Source organism: Tenrec ecaudatus, chromosome 7 (assembly GCF_050624435.1).
Source record: "Tenrec ecaudatus isolate mTenEca1 chromosome 7, mTenEca1.hap1, whole genome shotgun sequence".
Lineage (NCBI taxonomy): Eukaryota > Metazoa > Chordata > Mammalia > Afrosoricida > Tenrecidae > Tenrec > Tenrec ecaudatus.
Window position 1 is genome coordinate 73,719,504 of NC_134536.1, and position 5,472 is coordinate 73,724,975.

Here is a 5,472-nt window from a genome sequence, read left to right on the forward strand (position 1 = left end):
TAATATTTATACTGGGGAAGTTTAGCCTTTTTCCCCTTTTAAAAAAAGTTTCCGGTTCGTTTCAGAAGATGTCCATCTTAATCACTGTTTCTGGGGCTCTAATGGGCAGGACTCTCAATTCCCAGGTGCCAGGGGACAGCTCTGTGAGAAACAGACTTCGCACTGGCCTGGGACTCACAGGACCTCGGATTCAGGGCCTTTGTTCCATTTGGGGTGCAGCTGTGAAATAGGTTCCTAGTTGTTGTGGGGTGAAAAGGATCATTCTTATTCTTGCCCAGCCATGTCGAGGGCCATGAAACCCCTTAGCAAAGATGATGGAATATGACAAAAATACTAATACCTAGTTTGCACCTAGAATAATCAGAAGACTGCTTGGAAGTGAGGCTGGAGAGACCTTGTCTCACGTAGTTGGACACACGACCAGGAGAGGCCAGTCCCTGGAAAAGGACAGCATGCTTGATAAAGGAGAGGGCCTGTGAGCAAGAGGGAGACTGTCAAAGAGGTGGATGAACACATGGCCCCAAACAATGGGCTCAGGCCTAACCATCGTGAGGATGGGGCAGGACGGAGCACTGCCTCATTCTGTTGTACAAACGGTAACCATGAGTAAGAACCAACGAGATCTCACCTAACAACAACACATAGCGCTTATGCTAAGCAGATTATTTTAAGCAACACACACAAACACACCACCCACATCACACACACCGCAGTACCACAGATACATGCACCAGACATACACAATACCACATGCATACCACATACACATTTCATTCTTGGCTGATACACTGAAGCTGGGTTCTTAGCCACTACCCTGTGTTACAGACCCAAGCTCATGCTCCCAGCTGACACTTAAATGGGCCTCTCGACTCGGCAGTGTGTTATCCGGGACTCTCGCAGTTCCCTTACCACTTGTCTTTTTAGTCCTATCTAGCATGACTTGCCTTTGGGCTCTTGGATGTAGCTTGTCTCACTGTCTGTCACTGAACTCCCTATTCACATTTCTCCTTGGAGAAGCTTAGTGTGTCCATTAGTTGGGAATGCTGTTTCCTTTCTTTGCACCAAGGAAAACAACATTCTATCCATCCTTACATCAGGTCTCACCTCACCCCAGGTATCCATCCTCATGTCAGGCCATAGTTATTCTCTCGTGCTCTGAATTCTTGAAGAACTGCCCCGTGTTTCTCCTTCATGCTTGTACAGCCTTGACAGTACTTTGTACAGGAACTCAAATCTTGGGCCGGGTTTTAATCCATGTCTTGATTTCTAACTAGAAGGCAAACTTCAGGAGACCAGAGGCGTTGTCTAACCATAGTGCTCTTCCCGCAAGAGAGACGGAAGGACTAAGTGACGGAGAGCTTTGTTTTGAGCTAGTTGATTCTAGAAAGAGACCAAAGGACAAAGTGTTGTTCTTTCGGGCAGTTGGGAAGCTTACCAGATCTAATGGAATCGGTAAGGTTTGGATTTAATACCATACCCACATGTGGACAAAGGACAGTAGCCACTTCCCCCTCTAACACCATACTGGTCTTCCGCAAAAAAGACTCTCCTTAAATTGTTCCGGTAAGCCTCTTTCCCTTTTCAGACATGGGCACACCACAAAAGGATGTTGTTATCAAGTCAGATGCACTGAATACTCTGTTGCTGGAGAAACATGCAGATTACATAGTGTCATATGGCTCAAAGAAAGATGATTATGAGTACTGTATGTCTGAATACTTAAGAATGAGTGGCATCTATTGGGGTCTGACGGTAATGGATCTCATGGGACAACTCCATCGCATGAACAGAGAAGAAATACTGAAGTTTATTTAGTCATGTCAACATGAATCTGGTGGAATAAGTGCTAGTATTGGACATGACCCACATCTTTTGTACACTCTTAGTGCTGTTCAGAGTCTTACTCTGTATGATAGCATTAATGCTATTGATGTAAATAAAGTTGTGGAATATGTTCAGAGTCTACAGAAAGATGATGGTTCTTTTGCTGGAGACATTTGGGGAGAAATTGACACAAGATTTTCGTTCTGTGCGGTGGCAACCTTGGCTTTATTGGGGAAGCTGGATGCTATTAATATGGAAAAGGCAATAGAATTTGTTTTGTCGTGTATGAACTTTGATGGTGGATTTGGTTGCAGACCAGGGTCTGAATCTCATGCTGGACAGGATTCCTTGCTATTACTAGTCAGTTGCATCAAGTAAACTCTGACTTACTTGGTTGGTGGCTTTGTGAACGGCAGTTGCCATCAGGTGGACTCAATGGAAGGCCAGAGAAGTTACCAGATGTCTGCTACTCCTGGTGGATGTTGGCTTCCCTGAAGATCATCGGAAGGCTTCATTGGATTGACAGAGAGAAGCTGCGTAGTTTCATGTTAGCATGTCAAGATGAGGAAACAGGGGGGTTTGCAGACAGACCAGGAGATATGGTTGATCCTTTTACACATTATTTGGAATTGCTGGACTATCACTTTTGGGAGACGAACAGATTGTGCCTGTTAATCCTGTTTTTTGTATGCCTGAAGAAGTTCTTCGGAGGATGAATGTTCCGCCTGAACTAGTGAGCTAGAGTCATTAATGGCAAAGATTGTCAGTATACATTGGCCATTTCACATTTGTTATTTGAGTGATCATCAGACTTTAAAAATAAGTATGTCATATTTGTTAATATTTTATATATGTATTTAATTATGTAATTACTGTAAAATACAGATCTTTTATCCTATATTTAACTTTTGTTTGCTGAAGCACTGTTCTGAGTAGAATTCACTTTAAGTTCTGCCAACATTAATCATTAGAGATTGAATTTTATTTTGTAGTATTTTCTTGTATATCTAATAGTGAACAATTTTAAGAGCTTAAAGCACTTTTGAGTGTCTGATTCTTAATGTGTTCCTTTCATATACTGCATACACTGGTTTGTGTCATGAATGTTGCCTGTTAACAATGACTCCACAGTGATTATTAAAAGTTGCACATTATTAAAAAAAATTGTTCCGGTAAGCACGCAGTGCCAGTCTGTGCTCGTCTCAGATCCGAGTCGACCCGGGGAGCAGCAGGAGCTGCGAGCAGAGTATTTTTCAGTTTTCCTTGCACCAATTTGGTGAACATAGGATTCCTAATGCCATCAGCTTTCGCCACAGCAGTGTTTCAATGTCATCTCCCATTAGTTGCTTTCTAGCCCTAATCCCCTGCCGGGTGTGGACAGGTCACACACTTGACCGCCATCGGAAAGGCTGGTGGTGCCGGGCCACTTAGCAGCACCTCAGAAGAAAGGCTTGGCGACCCCCTTCTGAAGAACCCTGAGGAGCACATTTCCAATTGGACTGGCATGGGCCTTTATAGATCGGACTCCTTGACAACTGAGTGTCTGAAGCCTAAATGCAGAGGCTACAGGTCGGAAGCATGCTTCCCGACGTAAAAGGAAAAGGTTCCAATAATAACAATGTACAATCTATCAGGGGGTTATGTGGGTGGGGTAGGGAGGAGGGAAAAAGAGCTGATACCAAGGGCTCAATAGAAAATAAATGTCTAGAAAAGAATGAGGGCAACATATGTACAAACATACATTCAATTGATTCAATTGATGTATGGATTATGATAAGAGTTGTATGAGCCCCCAATAAAATGATTTTTAAAAAAATAAATGGCAAGGTGCCGTGTTGCTGGTTAGCTAGTCAGGGGAGAGCTAACAGTTCAGTAGCTCATGCTTATTTCCATCACTGAGGTTGCTAGTCTGGACCTGAATGCTTTTGACTTTCACAACATTTGAGGTTTGTAGGAGCTTTGCTAACTGAATAGCTGGTGTCTTGTGATTTGCAAATCTGGGAATGATACGCTGAAGGTGAAATTTGTGAGCATTTTGTACCTCGGTCTCCAAGCTCTCAGCTACGGCCCTTCTGCCCTCCAGGCCTGTCCCTAAATTTTCCTTTTCGCTCTGAGAGGGCTGCTTGTCCTCCTTAGAAGGGGAGGAGATCTTCTGGGGACAGAGAGGAACGACTGGTTTCTTTTATATTCATTATGAAGATCGATAATCCACATATAATTTCCACACTGGGCTATAAGTATAAGTCATTATGGAATAATGAAATGTGCGAAGGGTGTTTTGGGATGGTCAAAGAGCAATTATGTTACCAACTCCTGTGGGTTGCCTGTTGAAATGAAATAATTTAAAATATAACAAAATTTCAGAACGAACCTTTCCAAGTCCCCTTCTAGAAGAGACTGTTTACCTGTAAGAGCACTTTCCCCTCCACAATTTGATGATCAGACACTGGTCTGAGGACAAGGGCGGCAAGTAAGGCCACTATAGGCTGTGCCCAGTGAGCCTGTGCTCCTCTGCTGTGTGTGTTTCCGCTTGCCTGCGGCCGACCGCCAGGAACAGTGCCATGCCACCATCTCCCGAAGACCGGAAGGAGCTGAGCTACTCGGAGTCCCGCCCCCACCTCCCCACAGTACCTCTGACTTCTGTGGAAGGGCTTTGCAGACTCTGGCTATATTATAACCAGAACCTTTTTAGGTGCTTTGCAATATATGAAGACGTTTTTAGCATTATCGCCCAATTTCAATCCTCCTCACAACCTTACGAGACTGCATAGTCTTGTCAATTGATTTGTGAAGAAATTGAGGCTCAACTAAAAACTTTAAAACGCAAATACCTTTTATAAGAGCCCCACAATAGAATGACTAACAAAACAAAACTCAACTACCTACAGGAGCCAAATAAGGACAAATAGAAAAGAACCCATCCAGGTATGCATCAGTCAGCATCAGCTAAGGGATGTGTAGTAACAAAAGAATCATCAAGCCGTGGTGATGTCTATCAACAGAGGTCTATTTCTCATTCAGGTTGACTAGCTTGGGGTAGAGGAAAAGATAATACGGTGTGGACACGTGATGGTTGGAAATGACACACACACACACACACACACACCACACCACTTCTTCTCACAAAGAACAGGCCTCTTTCCTATACTTCTCTAGTGAGCTTTGTGGACTCCTGCTATTCATCCTACATCAGCAAAGTCATGTTCATGGCCAAATGTGGTCTGCAGGTCTGTTTATGTATGACCTATAGGCTAAGATTGGTATTGAAATTTTTTGAAAAGTTGGAAAAAAAGCCAAAGGAAATAACATTTTGGGATGCATGAAAATGACATGAAATTCAGATTTTAGTGTTTTGTCAATAAAGCTTTATTTGAACAAAATCATGGCATTTGTGTATGTATCATGCTTAGCACCGTTGGGTGGGTTGTGAGAGAAACAAAGTCTAAATTCTTTACTATCTGTCCCTTTATCACAAATATTTGTGAAATAGTTAAAGTTTATTGTGCCAACCTGGCTGACAAACACACGTGGGGTTAATTGAAGGGTGGAGAGATAAATGGCTCGGCGAGGCTCGCCTTTCTAGTTCTTGGGTCTCTTGCTTTCTGGTGATTTTCAGCCTTAGTCAGTTCCCTGCTTCAGCTGGCAAGG

At 43.2% G+C, this 5,472-nt stretch overlaps 1 pseudogene; it reads left to right on the top strand.

The window, feature by feature from the left end:
• The first annotated feature begins 1,572 nt into the window (after positions 1-1,572).
• Positions 1,573-2,807, top strand: LOC142452808 (geranylgeranyl transferase type-2 subunit beta pseudogene; annotated as a pseudogene).
• Positions 2,808-5,472: the final 2,665 nt, after the last annotated feature.